Here is a 20,085-nt window from a genome sequence, read left to right on the forward strand (position 1 = left end):
GGAGCCACCTCCCCAGGTGAGGTGGTGAGGGAGCCACCTCCCCAGTAGAAGATCCCAGGAGTGGCTTCGGCTTCTTCCTCCCCTGTCCAGAGACTCAAGGCTGCATCCTCCTTGCTCTTCACTGCCACCCCCAGATGGGATTCATCTTTGCAGTGCAGTCTGAGGATGAAACCATTGCACCATATTTCTTGTTGGTGTTACCCCTCAGCTTCCAGTTACTCCTCCTCTTCATTCACTGAAGAGTTTAGCACCTGGTCCTTCCTTCCTCCCCACCCCAATTCCTGTCATCACTCTGGGACTTCAAAGATGCTTTAGAAGATGCTTCCAACAACCTGATCCTTCAGTTTTGTGACCTCCATTTCCAACATCTTCTCCTTCTTTCCATCCGAGACGCCCAGTTCTGTGTTAATGCCCTGAACCTTTGCGCAACTGTGTCTTTCACCTGGAATTTTTTTCCCCTGGCTCTTTGCATAGCACTTCCTCTTTCTTTGGAGAGGAGAATGGCTGTCCCTGACTACCTCATAAAGGCAGCAACAAAGCAGCGCCTTTATTTGTTAAGGTCTTCGCTTATCTTCTTCCAAAATCTCCCCTCACCTGGGAATTACATGGGCCTTCATTGGAATTCATCTCAAGTATACAATATACATACAATCAATATGTGACAATGCAATTAAATAAAAACATCCTTAGAAAAAAATGAGTACCCAATCTACATTTTCAATTAAAAAACTAAAATCATGTGTTGAAATAATTAAAGTTGGTAAATAAAAACAAAATTTCTCCCCATAAAGCTTCTGTGGTATGTTACATTCTGTTGTTTATTCAATTGAATGTGTATTTTTACAGCTACAGTAATAGTGTTCATATAATTCTATATCTTGATTTTTTAATTTGTTTTTCTCTTCTTGTTATTTTAAAATTTTTTACAGCCATCAATTTTACTGGCTACCTATTACCCCATCCAACTAAAGCACCATAATTTACCATAATCTCCCACTTGTTAGATACTTCCAATTATTCTTACACTAAAACATAAGGTAGTCAAAGATTTCTTTTTCTTCTTTTGCATCACTTCCTTAGACTCCATTTCTAGAAATGGAATTACTGGGGTAAATAACTTCTTACCCTGCCAAAAGTAGTTTCTTAAATTTACCTGGAGTTCTCAGGAAACACCAGAATGTGCAAAAAACAATAAACACTACCCCAGCCACCTCTCAGTTATTTGTATGACATAGGAAACCATGGTCCTGGCTGCTAAAACTATATGAGACAAGCACCTTGTACATAGCACCTCCAAATCCCACGTACTCCAAGGGGTGCTACATAGGGTCTAGCTGCCACTTTGTCACTATAGCAAAAAACAAGAAGCCACAGTGAGGTAATTATCCTGCCTTCATTTTTTTTCAAAAATGTCAACGAGAAAGTCTAAGCTTGACGCTAATATGCTTCAAACAGCTTCTCAATACCTTCAGCAGGCAGGAACACCAAGTTAGAAATGTACAATATTATTTAATTTGCTTAGTGTTGGACTTGACAATTACTTTCTATTTATATGTTATTGCTGACAACTTATGGCAGCAATATAGTTTCTTTTAAAAATAAATATACTTAGGATGTAGAGAAATTAGAACCTTCAAGCATTGCTAGTGGGATTGGAAAATAGTGCAGCTACTTTGGAAAACAGTTTGACAGTTCCTCAGAATGTGAAATATAAAAATACCATATGACCCAGCAATTTCTCTCCTACTTACATACTCAAGAGAAATGAAAACATATGTCCACATAAAACATACTCAAATATGCATGGCAGCCTTTCACAATAGCCAAAAATTCCAACACAAACATCCATCAACTGATGAATGCATAAATAAAATGTGATAAATCCATGCAAATATTTGGCAGCTAGAAGTACTGATGTTTTCTATAACACAGGTGAACTTTACAAACAGTGAGCTGTGAACTTGGTAAAAACACAAAAGTCCACCTACTTTATGATCCCACATATATGAAAAAGTCCAAAACAGGACACTTCATAGAAGCATCAAGCAGATTAGTGGTTATCAGGGGCTGGGGAGAGGAACAAATGGGATGTGGTTGTTTAGTGGGCACAGAGTATTTTTGAGGGGTAATAAAAATATTTTCAAATTAGGGTGGTAGGACAACTTTGAATAAACTAAAAACCACGGCACTGTACACTTTTAAAAGATATTTGAATTTCATGGCAATAGAGTTGTTATTAAATAAACAAGCGCATCAACATTTAAAATAAAAACAGGTTTTAAAAACTTTTACATTAGCACTGGTAGTGGAGCCACATTATGAGAATGGTGATACCAGTGTAGGAATGACCGAAGTTCCACAAACACTACCCAACTGTCCTGGCTCAGCCTCTCCCTGTATGCAAATGAGAAATGCTTCCCAGGACAGTGGAAGAGGCTCTGAGGGGAAACAGCCTCACCACCCCCACATGCTGCAATGAAGTGTCTCCTTAATGACTTGAACATCTCAAGCATGTGCCTTCAATTTCAACTTCTGGAATGTATAAATAATGAAATGTAGTACTTATGTGGAGTGCCATTTACTTTGAAGTCTATTACTGTAAAATACCCTGAATTATTAAAGTGAGTAATTGGTTGGACTCAGACCCTCTTTTCTGCCCTCTCCTGTTAGCTCTCTTATCGGTACTTCGCCTTAACTGTAAGCTCAAGTCAGATAAACTCAGGGCTGTGATATAGGCTGGGCCATTAAAGTAAGCTTAATGGGAAATCATATTTATTTACAGTACAGACTAAAACAGTGATACTGGGAACTAGTTTTAATAGGAAAGAACACAGAAATATTTGGGGGAAGAATAGATTGGCAGATTCCTCCTTCCCAGTAAAAGATTTTACAAGATGAAGCCCAAGTTATTTTACATGGAGAAGCTCTGCAAATAGGCCTGAGTGGCAGTTTGGGAAGTGGACAGGGCATCTTGATAATGGCTCTAGAAAGGAAGGTTGGTGATGGGTAATTATAGTCACATTAAGTGCTGGCAACAAAAGATATTAAAGAAAGTTCCCTGCAAGCTACAGGTTTGAGAATGCATAAATCCCTTGACAAGAAAAATTCCCACTGAAGCTGTGAGCAGACCTTTCACTTAGAAACCCAGACATAATACTAAGGACTTTGCTAACAGTTAAATCACTTTTAATGACCCATGGTTTGGAGGCAAATCAAGTATCATTAATATTCCAAGAAAGGCAGAAAAGCTGGCATTTGTATTGCAGCCATGGGGTTATATGACTAATGTCACCACAGTGCCAAAAAACTGCCAGGAGGGGTTGCTAGAACAATGTGATAGGTGCATTTGCTTATAAATGGTGCGTATTTAGTTTGGATCGTATTTGAAACACGGCTGTGTATCGAAACAAAGCCTAGGTCTAATGCACAGAAGGTTGGTAATTGTGTCTGCATCTATCTGTGTGCATGCTTTGCACTATGGTTAGTGACAAGATTCAAACCTGGGGAGCTGGACTTAGATCCTATGCTATTAATTATTATGCTATATTAGGGGCCACACACAAGTGAGTTAGCAAAAGGAGTCCCCTTTGGGTAGGTGAACTTTTCAGGGCTCCTGCCTAGGTGATCTGAGCGTAGACTGAATTTGAGCTGCCCATTCTGTGCACCCCTGACGCGACCCCACACACGCCTTTACTAACTATTTGTCATCCATTCATTTGCCATTAGCTGAGGCCATGGGCAGCTGTGTTGGTAATTCTTCACCTTCCAAAATGTAACAATACTGCCGGGACTAATTTTCATTTTTATTTTTCCCCCTTATGATTGTTTCTGACATTGGGACATTCTATTTCTCTATCTCCCTCTTTCTTTTCAATGTAAGATGTTATTCAAACTTTAAAATATGAACCAGCAGTGCTAGTTTGAAATAAATAGCTGGTGACATACAAGAATGAAAATTACATATTTTGCAAAAGAGCATTTCGATCTCATTTACTGAATAAAAAAAAGCATGATGGACTTGCCAACCTCAAGAAGGAAGAATGGCTTCCCCTCTAAATCCCCCTTCATGCACCTCAGTCCACTAAGGAATTTTTAATTTTTTAAAAAACATTTATTTATTTATGCATATAGAACTGGGGTATAGGCCAGAGGTGCAGGGGCAGTGAGAGGAGGATTCACCAGAGACAAAGCGGGGAGCAGAACAGGCCGATTGACGAAGTACACTGCTGAGGGGAGCAGCGGGTGGGTCAGGAGAGGCCTGCCCGCCATGTGGTCACCTCCGGGATGGGGATGGAACTCATGAGGAAGTGGCTTAAGCTTCTTAGTGCTGTGCTTTAACCCGCTGAGCCACCAGGGAGGGCCAGAATTTAAAAATTTTTATAAAAATTTGTCCACTTTAAATTGTCCTATAAACTACAAAGTAATGCACACATTTTAAAAATGTGTGTAAAGAAAAAAATTAAATGTAGGTATGCAAAAGGGGGCACACTATAATTCCATCACCACAGTTAACATTTTGGTATACCATCTTTCGGAATTATACCCTCCATATGTGGGTGCGAAGATGTAAATACATAAAACTGAGAAACGGTATTACTTTTAAAACCCATCTTTTCTTGTACAAATAACAATCCTCAGACAAAACAACACACCAAAAACAACACCAAAAAATCAAGATTCATCAAAGGGATCTTGAAAGGGATTTTAGCAAGTCATCAAAGGAATTCTAAACCTGACATTTGTTCACAAGGACAGTATGTGTGGTAACTAACTTGCCTCTGAAAGCACACGGACCTGGCTTCAATTCTAGGAGATGGAACCCACGCTGCAGTGACTGTGGACAGCTTCACAGTGCTGTGTTTTAACCCCTTGTACCACCAGGGAGGCCCCTCAATATCTCAAATTTTAACAACAATTTTCATTAGCTGATTTTACCTGAGAGAGAAAATCTGATACTTAGGGGCCCACTGGTCAGACAACTGGAGTCTTTGTAATTGTCAGAGCAAAATGCAAGTCCTACTAGAGACTCAGGCTCTGAGTAGCAGTCTCTGAGGATAACATTCTGCATTTTGGCTCCCTGAGAACACATCCTATTTATTCCCAGTGTACTCTTGACTCATTCTGCTTCTCTAAGCTGGGAGGCAACAGCTCTTTGCCTTTGAGTAGACATCAAAGTCACAGAGAGCCAGGATTCCAGGTGTAAACCTCTCACAATAGCCCAGCTCTCCAAGAGACAGTAAAAACAGCACGGCCTAATCTGTGTCTTTATCTTGTACTGAGGACTAGGAAATGAGGCTGCTAGCACATTTATATACAGAGGCCGAGTCTATATTCTCCAAGTCATAACACCCCAAAGCCCAAATGTTAGCCTTAGCTGGAAGCTTCTTATGGGGCACACACCGTACCATCATTTTACTTGCATCCTTTCACAGCTGAATTTACAACAAAGCCCAGATTTGCTGCAAAAGAATTATTCAGTCACATAGCCAGTGAGCTGGTCTAGTCATGATTCAGTACCTATTAAAGTATAAGACATGCCTCCCCCAAAATGTTCAGACAGGTTTTTCCAAGATGAGCATATTTTTTTCTAACATGTATCACCTTAGCATGTGAAGTGAAGAGATCCGAGGACTTCAAGAGAAACTGTCATCATTACCTTAAAGAATGAAGATTATCCAGAGTTAGGATCATCTTCTGGTGACTTCTGAACTTTAGAACCAGGATTTTGTCATACGGGACATCCTCGCCTCCTGTGAGACTCCCTGCTGGTTCTGGACACCCTAGGCTCTGGTGGCATTCCTTAGCTCTGGATATAAACACTGTTTGTCTCAGCTACCTGGGAATTTACAGCCAGGCAAATTCTCCATTTGTATGTAATTTTGTTCTTTTACCCTTACTAGCCTGTCTGATGTTAACTATTTTTTCTCACACAGTTCCAGAAGAACCGCAAGGGTAGGGGAAAATTTCTCTTTTGCCCCAACAATCCTGAACAATGACTTACGCAGAACAGTGACCCATATGTTGAGCAACCCCAGTCTGTGCTAACTGCTGTATGTACATTATTATTACATTAACTCTTTGGGACTCTGTTTTCAATTCTAATAAAAGGGGGTCCATATTGGATTATGCGTCTCCTATTTTCTTTTAAAGTTTGGATTCTAAATTATATTGAGATGTATTTCTACTAGAAGGTAATAGGTTTTACTGTAGTGAAAAGAGGTCTAGGGGAGGGACATGGGCAGGCAATAAAATATATCCAATATATAATAGGCATTGTCTGCTGGCACAGAATCACAGTATCCCACACAAGGTGAAGAAACCCCTCTAAATGGGGTACTTCTCAGATTTTAGTAATCTGAACTAAATGCTATACTTAGGGAGGGATGCAAAATCAATTCCTTCTTGAACAAAAGTCTCTTCTAAAAAACACACAAAAAAAACAAAAGCAGGCAATTATAAACTGGAGATATCCTACGGGAAGGGGGATAGAGAAGATTGCAAGGAGGGAGAAATGTGGGGGACTATGGTGTTGACCGGTGGGGAAGGGGGAAGTAAACATTGTTATAAAATGAACAATAATGTAAATGGATATATAAATAATATAAAAAATGAATAAAAAAATTTTAAATGGTGGTTATACACACACACACACACACATCTATATATGACAGAAAACTCTGTCTTTTTGTTTTCCAGTAGTGATTTATACTGTGGAAAGAAGTATTTCCAAGGAAAACAAATCTGTTCTCAAATTTTCTTTTGGAGAATCACACCTGTGAGTTTGTTAACATGGTGACTATTTACAGAACTGACGAGAGGGATTAAAGCAGGTGTTATATATCCAAATTATTCAGTACACTTTGATGGTAAGTGATAGAAACTCAATTCATAGACTCTAGAAAAGAGATGAACAGTGAAGGGCAGAGCGGCCTTGGGAACAACATCAGCACTCTTCCTCCCTCTCCCAGTCATTCTGCTGCTTCTCAGCGCTCTAGATCACCGTGGGTTCAGGCACACATACAAATAATCTTTCTCCACATGCCAGAAAATGACTGCAATTCCAGAGATTCCTATCTTAGAGCTAACACCCTCTACCCCCAAAAGAGTGTGTCCATATGTTAGCTCTGATACTGATCTTTAAAATCCCCAGAGAAAGATTTCCAGTTGACCCAGGCATCTACCACCGGCCACCTGCTACCTGGATAAATGATTACTCCAAGTGTATTCCTCAACCAATCCCTGTTCTTTCTACCAACAGCATACAAGTTTTGATTTAAAGAACCATCTGGTTTAGTTAAGATGATTTGGGTGAAATAGATAGAAACCTCAACTCCAACACCAGTAACAGAAGGGCCCAAGATACAGCAGACTTCAGGATTATTGATTTCAGACCTCAGTTGGGTCTCCAAAGACAATATTCTCCTTTTGCATGTGTTGTGCATGTGCGCATGTCTATATCATAATTTAAAAAAATTTTTTTTAAAGATTTTAATTTATTTGTGCATACAGAACTGGGGCGCAGGCCAGAGGTACAGGGGCGGTGAGAGGATTCACCAGAGACAGAATGGGGAGCAGAACAGGCAGATCAATGAAGTACACTGCTTAGGGGACTAGTGGGAGGGTCAGGAGAGGTCTGCTGCACCATGTGGGTCACCTCCAGGGCAAGCGGGGATTGAACTCATGCTGAAGTGACTTTAGCTTTTCAGTGCTGTGCTTTAACCTGCTGTGCCACCAGGGAGGGTCCCATTTTATTTTTAAAGACACAATAGAAAACACATATATAGCATAATTCAAAATAAACTAGTGGTATGCATGCAAAGACCATCTAGTAGAACTATTTTATTTGGTGTTTTATTGGCATTTTAATTTTTCCTTTATTGAGGTAACACTGATTTATAACACTGTATATGACTTAAGGGAATAGTTCACACCTTCTCAGATATATGTTATCACTCCACCCCCACCATTCAAAGCACCTAGAGTCCTTTGCCCTTGACCAATGGGCCCCTAGTGGCCTCAATTAGGCAGTCGTTTTGGGGGGGTTTAGTTTAGTTTTGTTAGTTTCTTTGTTTTATCTCTATATTCCACAAGTGAAATCTATATTCCACGAGTGAAATCATCCAGTATTTGTCTTTCTCTTTCTGATTTTTTTCACTTAGCATAATCCTTTCCAATTCCATCCATATTGCTGCAAATGCAAGACTTCATATTTTAAAAAAATAACTGAATAGTATCCTTCTCTGCTTCATTACCTATAGTGAGTCTGCATTCTAAAGCTGGTGTCTTTTTTTTTTTTAAAGATTCATTTATTTATGCATACAAAAACTGGGGGGGTGGGTGAGAGGATTCACCAAAACTAGAGTGGGAAGCAGAACAGGCAGATGTACTGAAATACAGTGTGAGGGGAGCAGCAGGCAAGACAGCAGAGGTCTGCCATGCCATGTGGGTCACCTCCCTGGCTGGGGATTGAACTTGTGCTACAGTGGCTGAAGCTTTAACCCATCGTGCCACCAGGGAGGGCCCCTAAAGCTGGTGTCTAAAGATTGTGGTGGTAACTTGGATTATTTGTTATTTTGTTCATATCTAGAAGATGTTACCTCTTTGTTTCAATGATGTAAAATTAGTCTTCCTTTCCAGCTGATAGATCCAGCTTGAATCGCCTAACACCTGTAGATTATTAACTACTGTCAGAACTGAATGTATTAAAAATTTTATCCCTGGATACACAAGGCTTACACTAAGAAAAGGATGGAATTATGGAGGATGGAATTATGGAGGATTGGTCCTCTTACATACTGGGGAGCTTATGGGGGGAATAGAGATTAGGAGCCAAATACACATCTATCACTTTACCCTTTCCCAGCTGACTGAGGACTTTTGGCTTTATCCCAAGGGGGAGGCCTTGCTTGGTTTAAGTCAATTAGCTGGTCTGAGTTCATATCTTCATTCCTTCCCTTTCACTTTTCCAGAAGACAGACATTTAAACAATCCAAGACCAGGAGTTCAGCTAGGTGGTGGCAGAAGGAAGTGCTAGTTTTGCCTCTTTCATATATTTAACTACACTGCAGTAGAACAAAGTCAGTAACCTCTGAAGGAAAAATTAACAACTTGAGTACATACCAGAAGCAATGGTCCAATGGAGAGGGGTAGGAAAATGTTGTGAACTGTGTTTATAGTGATTCTGGGCAGCATAACCCATGACAAGAAGAGGAGGCTATTTGACAGTACCCCTATTGTTGCTAACTCAGGGACACACAATTAAACCAGGGACTCTCGAGCACTAGCACCACACTGGATAGGAGAAAGCTGGTGTCCACGACAGAGGGTACACAAGGATAGCAACAGGAATAGGGAGGCACAGTGATGATTACTAGCTTGAGACTGACCTTCTAAGAGAACCTCCAATCAGCAAGGGAGGAGAAACGAAGCTGGAATACCTGTGTCTCCTCATAGAGGAACCATTGCTAGTCTAATCAAAACACCTGCCACTACTCCACCCAGGGCTAAAACCAAGATAACAAATGAACGTATTCATTAACCAAAGTTGAAACACCTGTTAACAATAGGCACAAACATCACAGAATAAGACTCAGTTGGCAATGAAGACAACTCTTGGTTTATGACACAGTTATCAACTTTTCGATCTGTGCTCAGTACTGCATCTACTGTGCAATTATAACTTAAAAGATGAGGTTGGCAAAAGGCTATAAAAGGCAGTTGGGTCAAGGAGGTGGCCTCACCATACAACTCTGGGACCCTAAGGAATCACAGTAGGAAGCTTGAATGTCTTATGCTCGCTGGAGTTAGTCTTCTGATGCCCTAATTCTCCATTTCCTTTTTAGCCATTACCCCTTTCTGGTACCAGTTTTCCAAACAGTTCAACAAAGTCTATCTCCATTAAACACCATAAAAACTAGAAATGAAGAGACAGAACATACCACAAATGCAGAGTAAAACAAAAAAAAAATCAAAGGAGTCTCATTCCAGGAGAATTGCAGAATATGACTGAAGAGGACTTCAAGGTAGTAGTTATAATGTTCCTTAAAATCAGAAAAATAATGGATGACATAAAACATGAATGAAAATATGAGGCAGGTACAGAGCCCTCCCTGGTGGCGCAGCAGGTTAAAGTACAGCCCTGCAAGCTGCCCACAGTAGCTTCAGTGCAAGTTCAATCCCAGGTCCTAGAGGTGACCTATGTGGTGCAGCAGACCTCTCCTGTCTCACCCACTGCTCCCCTGAGCAGTGTACTTCGTCAATCTGCCTGTTATGTTCCCTACTCTGTCTCTGGTGGGTCCTCTCACTGACTTTGTACCTCTGGCCTGTACCTTAGTTCTATATACATAAATGAATCTTTAAAAAGAAACTATGAGGCAGGAACAGGTAAAAAAATTTATTGTTACAGGGCACCCCAGTGTGAACTGGGCTGCCTGTCTGTGGGGTCTCATCCATGTGTTTAAAATTCAGTTGTACTGCAGACACACACAAAAGGGTCAGCAATGGATTTAACTCAAGGAAAGAGAGAGGGATACTAAGTACCTGGAATATCTTACCAGTTGGCTAATGTAGAGCTCTGGTAACTAACTGAAAGCCCTGAGTCAAGCGGTCCCGAGAGCTGTTTCCTAGAGCGAGAGAGTGCCACAGCAAATGGCGCCCTATTTATCCCTCAAAGTCCCAGAAAGCCTGCTTAGCTGCGCCCTTGGGTCCTCACAGTTCTCTCCCTGGTACTGCTGGGAGTTGTAGTTTCCAATCACTGGAGTAGGGGGTAGAGTCCACAAAACTCTGTAGATCTCCTTTAGGACAGCCTTCCCCTTAACATTATAACCAAATTAAAAAATACAATTGTCTACTTTAACAAGAGACAAATCCAAGAATTGGATAACATTCATGATCTTGTTCAAAAATACAATGTTAGAAATAGAACAAAATACACAAATAGAACAAAATGGAGAAAAAGAATTAAAGAGTGAAAATAGCACGAGCCCTACGGGATAATCTAAAGAGAAATAACAACCATATTAGGAGAGTATCAGAAGCAGAAGATGAAGATAAAAGTATAGAAAATGTTTTTAAAGAAATAATTATGAGAACCATATCAATCTGTGACATCAGTGGGCAAAATTGGGATCAACTATAAGAAAAGAGTAGGAAAAACAATGAATACAAACTTATAACTTAATAGCTATTGGGTTAAAAAGAAATTAAAAAAAGAAATGCAAAAATACCTTGAAGTGAAAAAAATGAGGATAGAAGCTACCAGAATTTATGGTATGCAATAAAAACAGCCTTAGGAAGGAAGACAATTTCAATCCATGTCCACATAAATAAGTAAAAGCCACAAATAACCAAAAACTAAACCTAAAGCAATTTTAAAAAGAGAAACACATAACCCTGAAAGGAAGGAAGTAATAAAAATGAGGGACACAAAAGAAATAGAAACAAAAAAAAAAAAGGCCCTCCCTGGTGGCGCAGCAGGTTAAAGCACAGCACTGAGAATCGGAAGCCACTTCTGCATGAGTTCAATCCCCACCTGCCCCGGAGGTGACCACATGGCGTGGCAGACCACTCCTGACCTGCCTGCTGCTCCCCTCAGCAGTGTACTTCGTCAGTCAGCCTGTTCTGCTCCCCACTCTGTCTCTGGTGAAGCCTTTCACCGCCCCTGAGCCTCTGGCCTGTACCCCAGTTCTGTATGCACAAACAAATAAATCTTTAAAAAAAAAAAGAAAGAAAAAAAACTAAGAGTTGATTCTTCGTGAGGCTAAATAAAACATAACCCCCCCCCCGCTAGCCTAACCAGTAACATAAGAGAGAAGATATTAATAAACAGAATCAGAAATGAAAGAGGAGAAACTACCATAGAAATGTGAAGGATTTTGAGAGTACAATGAACAATGATGTCAATAAATTTGATAACTTTGAAGAAATGGACACATTTCTAGATCAACATAACTAGGAAGAAACAGAAGAACTGAACAAGTTGATCACATATGTAGTAACTGAAATAGCAATAAAAATACCTTCCTAGATCAAAAGCTCACTATTTTTTTAAAAAAAGATTTATTTATTTATTCATATAGAACTGGGGTACAGGCCAGAGATGCGGTGGGTGAGAGGCTTCACCAGAGACAGAGTGGGGAGCAGAACAGGCAGATCGACGAAGTACATTGCTGAGGGGAACAGCGGGCAGGTCAGGAGAGGTCTGCCATGCCATGTGGATCTCCTCCGGGGCAGGCGGGGATCGAACTCATGCGGAAGTGGCTTAAGCTTCTTAGTGCTGTGCTTTAACCCGCTGCGCCACCAGGAAGGGCCCCAAAAGCTCAGTATTTTAAAGATGGCTTTAAAAATGAATGTTATCAGCAATTTATTATCTTTTTTAAAGATTTATTTTTTTAAGCATACAAGAGTTGTGCAGGGGAGGGAAGATTCACCAGAGTCAGAGTGGAGAGCAGAAAAAGTAGATCTACTGAAATATACTGTTGAGGGGAACAGTGGGTGAGACAGGAAAGGCCTGCTGCATCATGTGGGTCACCTCCCTGGCGGGGGATCGAACTCATGCAGCAGTGGCTATGGACAGCTTCATAATGCTGTGCTTTAACCTGTTGTGCCACCAGGGAGGGGCCTTTATCAGCACTTTAAATAAGACTTTATGTTGATTTTGTTCAATTGCTTTTAAAAACACAAGAAGAAGCAACTTTCCCTAACACATTTTATGATATCAACAATATTCTAATACTGAAACCAGATAAAGACAGCACGATAAAATTATAGACCAAGATCCTTGATGAAAATCGACACAAATGTCTTCAACAAAATACTGGCAAATCAAATTCGACAATATATTGTGAGGATTATATCTCATGATCAAGTGGAATATATACCATTAAGAATAGTTTATATATGTAAATCTATCAAATATAATAATCATATAGACAAAAGTAAAGATACAAATCATGTAATATCGGAAGATACGGGCAAAGTATAAGATTCAGCAACATTTGTGATAAAATCTCTAAACAAGATGGGAATAAAAAGAGCCTAACTCAATATAGTAGCAATCTATTACAAACCAACAGCCAACCAGTAATTCCTGGTGAAAAACTGAAAGTGTTCCATGAAAGATTGAGAATGAGTCAAGGATGCCCTGAATAGCCATTTTTGTTCAACTTACTATTAGAGGTTTTGGCCAAAACTATCAGACAAAAATGAAATGAAGGGAATCCAAGTCTTGAAAGAAGTGAAACTATATTTAAAGATGATATGTAAGATATCTAGAAAATCTTAAAGACACCACCAAAATGTTATTAGACACAGTAGCTAAATACAGCAAAGAAATCAAGAAAACAACTCCATTTGCAATTGCTTCAAAAAGAATCAAATACTTCAAATTAACCTAACTAAGGAGGTAAAGGACCTATACAATGAGAACTGTGACATGACATTATTAAAGTACTTAGTGACATAAAGCTATAGAAGAACATCCCATGCCAAGTAGGGGGAGAACCAATACAATCAAAATGATTTAGCCTACCTAAAATCCCATGTAAATTTAATGCAATCCCCATCAAAATGCCTGCAATGTTTTTCAAAGATATTGAATGAAAATATTGATATTTACATGGGACCAAAAAGGCCTTGAATAGCAAAAGCAATCCCTAGAAAAAAGGAGAGAAATGAAATGGAAGTTAAATTTTACTCTAAAGCAACAGTACTAAACCAAGATGGCATTCGCACACAATTAGATACATGGATGATCAGTGAACAGAACTGAAAGCCTGGGGCCTCCCTGGTGGTGCAGGGGTTAAGTTTCAGCACTATCAAACAAAGGCCAGCCACTGAAGCAGGAGTTCGATCCCCTGCCAGGGAGCTAACCTACATGTACAGCCTCTCCTGTCTTACCCCTAGGCTCCCCTCAGCAGTGTACTTCTGTAGATCTGCCTATTCTGCTCCCTACTCTGTCTCTGGTAAATCCTCTTACCCCTGCACCTTTGGCCTACTCCCCAGTTCTTGTATGCATAAATCAAATAAATCTTAAAAATAATAAAAAAGAAAGAACGGGAAGCCCAGAAATAAATCCATCTGCCTATGAGCATTTAATCTATGATAAAACAGACACAACCATACAATAGGGAAGGACAGTCTCATTCTCTTTTATAAATGGTGCTGGGAAAACTGGAAAGCCACACATAAAAGTTAGACTACTTTCTAACTCATATCCATAAATAAATTTCAAATGGATTAAAGATGTAGATGTAAGCTCTGCAACAATATGTAAATGAAAACGTTGGTGACATGTTCCATGAAATCAACAATGAAGATATTTTTGGAGATTTCACATCTATGCTAAAGAAGGTAAAAATAAACAATTGGGATGATCTCAAGTTAAAAAAATTTTTCATAGCAAAAGAAAATACAATAAGATAAAAATGACACTCCACTTAGTGGGAGAGAATATTCACACATGAATCAACAGACAAGAGCCAGTACCCAAGAAATACAAAAACTCATACAATTCAACAATAGATGAACAGCAGATATGAACAGACAATTCACTGGACAATCTACAAGGCAGTCAACATATTAGAAAATGGTCATCACCGCTTCTAACAAGAGAGATGTAGGTAAAACCATAGTTGCTTCTCACACATATGAGACCAGCATTATTAAAAAGCTCCTCAACAACAAATTTGGGAGAGAAGGCAGACAAAGAACTACCGTATCACACTGGTGTTGGGGATGTAAACTGGTACAGTCATCATGGAAAGTGACCTGGATTTACCCTAAGAAACTGAAAATGGAAATACTGTATGAGCAACCTTATTCTTGGATCTATCTAAAGAATATGAAGCCACCAACACAAAATAATATATCCTTTACAGTTTTTATTACTATATTATTTACAATAGCTAGACCCATGGGAGCAGCCGAAATGTCCATCAATAGACAACTGGATCAAGAAGATGTGGTATATATACTCTTCATGAATACTGTTCTTCCATAAGGAAAGATGAATTGCAGCCATTTATAGCAAAATCAAGGGAGCTTGAGGGTAATAGGTATAGTGAAAGGAGTCAAAATATCATTGACAAACACTATGTTCACATAGCAAATGATATATGAAGAAACTATGTAGAAAAACTAATGGATGTTAACAAACACAAGGGCTTGAAGGTTAAGAGGGAGTGGGAGAGAGAAAGGGACCAAGAGTAAAAGAAAACTATAATATACTACAAAACCAGTGAGATGGGAGAAAACTTTTCTGGTGTTTCTGGGAAACAAAAACATTCCCTTTCCTAGGTGGCAGGGATAAGACACTAGAATGATCTATGTGGTAACGGATTAGTGTTGAAACAGCAATGTGACCCCATGTTTAATTTAACACAATGCAATATTATGATTTATTAAAGAAATATATTTCTGATACAGAAAATACAATTTTCACAAAATGATGAATGTGGAAACTAGACAGGATAAAGAGGGTAGAAAGAATGGGAGGTTCTATTTTCCTAGGGTAGCTGGGAAGACCTCTCTGAGGTAAAAACCTGAAAGCTTAGACCTGAGAGAATGAGGGCACAACTAACTAGGCAAGGATGCTCACAAAGAAGACTACAGTGCGGGGAAGGAAAAGTGCTGAAGTAGGGATGAGCTTAGGGTATCTGAAGGGTGGGTGTGGCTAATGGGGAGCAAATGAGGTGGGAGGTGGTGATAACTAAATGGGTTGAGATCAGGCAAGGGCTTGAGGGTCACCCTAAGAAGTTGAATTAGATTTTCCCTTATGGGAAGTCAGTCAATAGAAAGTTTTCACCAACAAAGTGATCTATCCTAGTCTACATATTTTAGATTATTCCAGCACTTATGTGGGAAATGGACTATAGAGAGCACTAGAATGGAAACCACACACCAGATAGTAGATGACCAAGGGGACTCAGGCACCAGTCCATAAGATTCACACACAGCAGCAAAGTATCACAAGACCCAGGGCCCTTTGGTGTGTTCTGGGGCTATCAGTGAATTACTGAATAGCCACAGACTCAGGATGTTGTTATTGAACATCATCCCTCTTAAATGAGACCGTTATTTAGGTTTGAGTCCTCTGAGAAGACATCTTTTCAGGACCTGAGAAGGAGCTACACGAATTGGTGTCTTGATGAGCAGTATGCTGGGGACACTGCCACATATAACATGTTCTCTGTATTGTGAACACCCTGCTCCCAAAATTCTGGGGCAGCAACTCTATTCAGTATTGTACAGAGAGCATGCACAATAAACATTTGCTGAATGACTACGGATTAAATGACAGAGGAGAACCACTTAGCTTAAAAACCTTAGAAACCGTATTTTAAGAGAAAATAGCAAGACACAGGCCAACACAGAAGAAAAAGAATAGAGTTCAGGAGAGGGTTAAGGTTGAGTAATCAGTAAGTGTTCTAGGCAAAAGCCAATAAATGAGGAACAGAGTGATTTTGCAAGAGACAGCACAAAGGCTATGCAACAGTCCTTACGGGGATTTTACAACTAAACTTGATGATCTTATCACAGGTTCACCAAATGCAGAGTTGGGAGAGATCTTAGGAAATTTCTGAATCAATTCGCTCCTGTGATAGATGAGGAAATAAAAGTGAAATTAATGTTTTGGGACTAGAACCCAATTCTTTGGACCTCAGATACCAAATTCTTTTTTCATATTGCACTGATGGGCAATTATAATAAACTTCCTTTTTCATATGTGAACTCAAAGGGAAGTTTTCAGAAGCAAGTTGGATAGATAGTTTTCTGAAGCCTAAAGGCTATTTGCAGATAAAATTATCCCTTTAGAATTCAGTTGCATGATAAAGCATCTCTCTTGATAAACTTTTCCTCTTATCACTCAATGAAAATGAAGAACTCAAGATGGCTTCTTTCTTTACATAACTGCCAGGAAGCTTAGGGCTAAATTCACTATTTTGATTTTTTTCTAAAATTTCATGTTTACTGAGGTAACACTGATTTGTAAGAAGGCATGTTTCAGATATATAGGTTTTTACTTTCACAATGTGTCTTTCACAGCAAGATTTAACATTTAATCCTTATAATAATAGTGGCCTCAACTTTTGACAAACAGTACTTATTTCTCCCTCCTCTTTCTGATTTTTCATTTTTTAAAGCATTTCAATGGCTTTATTGTTATGTGTGTTTTACTTTGTCTCAAATTTTCTTTGGAAGTCAGCCAGGTATAAAACACCAATAAACGAAAATAGAAGGGATTTCATTTTCTATTTTGCACTGGAACTACCACTTACAGTATGGTATCCCTTTTCAGTTCCCACCCTTGACCTAAAAAGCTCAGACCCTACCTCCTGGTTTGATATTTATACAGAGGGAAGGTCACCGCAGGACAGATTGCATACAAATGAGTAGTTATAAAATTGTAGGGTCTGCCTGCTAACTAGGCAAGTCACTGGAAACGTCTCCAAAATGAAAACAAGATGTGGAAGGAGAGGGCTGTTTCCAGAGCTGACATGGCAGAACTTTGCTGCCAGCAGTACCCCGTGAGGCAACGCACCGGCCTCCATGGTCAGCAGGTGGTGGCCTGTGTCACATCCAGCCCTCCTTGTGTTGACTACAACCACAAGTCTGACCCTCCCAGGCCTGAGGAATGAGATCATGTAGCCTTCATCTGTTTTGGATTCTAGCCACATAAAGAGATTAAAGCACTTTTTTTTTTTTTGAAAACACAAGGCTTTCTTATCCCTCCCTAAAATGAAATTCCTCCTAGACCACAAACATTTTACCAGGGCGGGATCAGGAAAGCAATAAAGAAATCCATGCACAGATATTCCCTCTTGCTTCCTTACTGCTTCAGGATCATCTGTTGCCATTTCTGTCCAGGTAGCAACAGAAATATTCAAAAGTTCAGAAAATGTCAACTTCTCCAGAGGACACTGGGCTTTCATGTTTATAAATTGGAGCCTGATACTTTCTGTGGCATTTATTTTTCATTTTCCTGGTTTTTAAAATTTTGTTCTTTATTCCTATGGTGTTGGACATGATTTCCATGATAATCTAAGAGATATGTTCACATGAAAAATGGCTTCAAGAGGTACTGCTGCTCATGAAAATAGTCCTTCCCTAAAACATCCATTTGGATTCTGGTCCCAACCTCTTCCTAGTCAGCCAATTTGTTCAGAGAGACAAGAGGATGCTGCCCCAGTGTTCCCAACACCTTGAAGAATGAGACAGCTCAAAGAAACCTGTGATGTCGCTTTAGGAAAAGCTCGATAAAATTATATGAAATGCAGGCAGGACAATGGAATAACATCAGCACAGCAGGTAGGCACCCAACCAGGGCCCAGATGGCCGGGATCTTTATAGTTCTTATCACATCTTATCTATGTGAGACCTGGAAAAATAGCTAAACCTTGGGTAGTACCTCCCTCATCTGTAACTGATGAGGGTGGGGGTGTGGGGGTGTCAAATTAGTGCTTCTTCATGGGGCAGGTGCCCTGACTTTGTGTGCTGCAGACACACCCACACCTCCCTCTATATTAAGTCTGATTTTGTGGGGTTGAGAAGGGGCCAGAGAATCTGCATTCTTAACAAGATCCCGGGTGATGCAGAAATGTTGGTTCAAAGACCACACTTTAAGAACCTTTGTCATAGGACTATGGTGGCTATGATATAGCTAAAACATGAAATTAAGTGTTTATTTATGACCATTTTATATACTGCTGTCAGCACTGTGCCTGGCAAAAGGTAAGCTGGCTAAATGGTATTATTATCTTAAAGTAAGTATATACTGAGCCACAATATAATCCATTGTAAGAAACTTCACTATATCAGAATAGGAAAATCTATGACAACCCAAATAGAAGAGCCTCATTTAAGATGTTGGAAATGGGTTCCAGATACTTAAAAGCAGTTCTAAAGAACATTGGCATTTTCACCTAAAACTTGTCAGTACTAATCTGTATAGTAAACATGTCATGAGGCAGAAGAAAAACAAAAGCTGATTCAAGCTATACACTGAGGTTTTGTTTTTCCTCTTAATTACAGTAAAAGCGCCAAAACAGATTTAGTCATTATGGGCAAAAAGAATTCTTCAATTCATTTTAAGTAATTAAGAAGCCCAGCAGAGGCAGACGTTACAGTGGCAGTTAGAAACATCAACAGCTTTGAAAAGGCAGCGGAAACAAACCCAGTATAAGACACAGAGATTGTTAAAAAAGCTCTCCACAACAAAGGAAGTGAAGGCGAATCCCTAACCTGTCGGCGCTCCAGCAACCCTGAAAGACAAAGATGAAACGTTTTGATGAAAAGCCAAGGCTTGTGAAGCTTTGTGTAGAGAAAGAAAATATCAAACATCATGTCAAAGGATCAGATGCTTTCCAAGTAGGAGGAGGATCCTTTGACCTTACTGGAGTCTTAACAGTACAAGGAACTGGGAAACCCCCTCTCAGTTCTTCCCGTGCCAGCATCACTATTTCCACATAGAAAACTTTTTAATCAACTTAGGTCGAGTGCCACTTCTGTTCTAATCACAGGTTGAGCCTGAGGCAGCCAGTCCTTGATAAACATCTAACTTTTCCAAGTTAATCAGATCCAAGTTTTTGGCTAAATTCTCCAATGAAACATGAGACGTTGATAAAGCACATTCTTGCATCGCAAGGGGTTTTGAAAAATCAAACAAATGGCGCATGTTCGCAACAAGCAAAAATAAGCTTGCCCTGACAGTTAAAAAAAAAAGGCATATAGAAAGCGCTCTCCCAGACACTTTAAAGAAAGGTAGGCGCTCATCAGCACTGCGCTGACGGCGCACTCCACGAAGGTGGTGCCTCATTCCTAGTCAGGAAAGAAACACGAGTGGACAGTCCGTGAGCGAAGTTGACTCGGTCCCTCCGCCCAGAAGCCTCCCTCAGACTCAGCACGGTGTACAGAGCGAGACACGGGTCCCCAGACGGGCTTCTGGGGCTGCCACGACTCACCTCGCCAACTTCTCCAGGCTCGCCGCGCCCCGGCGCCCGGCTCGGGGGCGCAGATGCTGTGGCCGAAGCTTCCCAGCACCTCGGCCACCCCCCTGGAGGGTGCCGAGGCCCGGCGGGCGCGCGGGGG

The 20,085-nt window shown here is 40.1% G+C and overlaps 1 protein-coding gene across 1 annotated transcript in view; it reads right to left on the reverse strand.

The window, feature by feature from the left end:
- Nucleotides 1–20,078, reverse strand: part of GXYLT2 (glucoside xylosyltransferase 2) — a 94,579-nt gene extending 74,501 nt beyond the window's left edge. Inside the window, exon 1 of the mRNA XM_004675971.1 lies at nucleotides 19,959–20,078. The gene's annotated coding sequence lies outside the window, so the exon portion shown is untranslated. The remainder of the gene's footprint in view (nucleotides 1–19,958) is intronic.
- Nucleotides 20,079–20,085: the final 7 nt, after the last annotated feature.

This window comes from Condylura cristata, unplaced genomic scaffold, assembly GCF_000260355.1.
Source record: "Condylura cristata isolate star-nosed mole 26May11 unplaced genomic scaffold, ConCri1.0 scaffold00004, whole genome shotgun sequence".
Lineage (NCBI taxonomy): Eukaryota > Metazoa > Chordata > Mammalia > Eulipotyphla > Talpidae > Condylura > Condylura cristata.